A 1,395-nucleotide genomic window follows, 5' to 3' on the forward strand; every position below is an offset into this window, starting at 1 on the left:
CAGTAGCACTCAATCAACCCTTTTTTTGCTCTTTTTTTCTTTTCTTTTTTTTTTTTTTTTTTATTTTTTCCATATTCACATGAGAACATTTAAAATTCGGGCTACGTAGACATCTCAGCTCAAGGGAAATAGACACTTAAGAGCGAGGGGATGGACTGAGGAGTGTCCAGGCAGAAGTGTGTGAGCATTATCAATAAGCATGTCAATAACTTGCATGACCCGTGAATAAATTTCTTTTTTCAACGATACTACAACATAGGGATTCAAATTCACTGTAAAATTACTAAAATCTACCAATTGTAATTGCTTTCAGACTGTTTATTTCTTTTTCTTTTTTTTTTCTCTTTTTTTTTCTTTTTTTCTTTTTTTTTTTTTTCCAATAGAAAAATAAAATCTCATACATTCGAAGTGGTACACAAAAAAGACTGGGATAAAATTGATCAGATTTCTTGATAGCACCATTTACACATTCTTCAAAGTAAACATTAATATGCACTTTCTTAGAAAGCGATATAAATATATCTCTATATAAATACAGGACGTGCTAACCTCTGTTAACCATCTGAATGTGATGGAATAATCTATCTCTACTGTGCAGGTAGGCTTTTTGCATGGTGGTGTGGCAATATAATTTTAAAAGTTTGTTACAGATGTGATGGGAAGCTGGAAGGAGTCGAATAAGCAGAAAAAAGAGCTTAGATCTACTGTAAGCAATGAGTCGGAATGAGCCGTTAAAGGTTAGAATTTGTCTTTGTTTCTGATCGTTCAATGAGAAAAATGACTTCCACAGAAATAGATACCTTAAAACTGTTGGGGGGGAAGGGGGGAACGGGGAGGAAGGAGGGAAGGGTGGCGAGGGTGAAACAGGATTGAAAGTCCTACAGGTAATAGCGTAACTGGAAGTGCAGACGAAATTGGTCTTCAGAGCAAAGAGGAACGCAGCCGTTTAAAAAAGTCTAAGTGCAATGTTGTGGTGCTGAAAGAAAAGCTCCTGGTGGGGAAAAAAAAAAAAAAAAAGAAAGAAAAAGGGAAAAAAAAGAGAAAAAAAGGAGAGGGGAGGAGGAAAAAAAAAAATAGGAAGAGGCAATGCAACTTCAAGCGGCAATTTTGTGGTGCTGAAAGGACAGAGCTCCCAGCGTTGCGGGAAAGATCTCGGCTCTGGAATGAGGTGTCCAATCTGTATGATAAACAGCACACTGTGTCTCAGAGCGCCCATTCAATCTCAGTAAGTAAATGAAATATTGATTGAAAGTGACCCTGAAACAGAATGCATTAAAAAGACATAGAAAGCTGCAGAACTGAGGTAATTCTTATTCAGCGTGTTCACCAGCCTCCCTATAGCAAAACAAGTCTATAAATAGTTGCGTTTCAGAAGATACATTTTTTTTTTGTTTG

Source organism: Indicator indicator, chromosome 4 (genome assembly GCF_027791375.1).
Source record: "Indicator indicator isolate 239-I01 chromosome 4, UM_Iind_1.1, whole genome shotgun sequence".
In the NCBI taxonomy this organism is placed as follows: Eukaryota; Metazoa; Chordata; class Aves; order Piciformes; family Indicatoridae; genus Indicator; species Indicator indicator.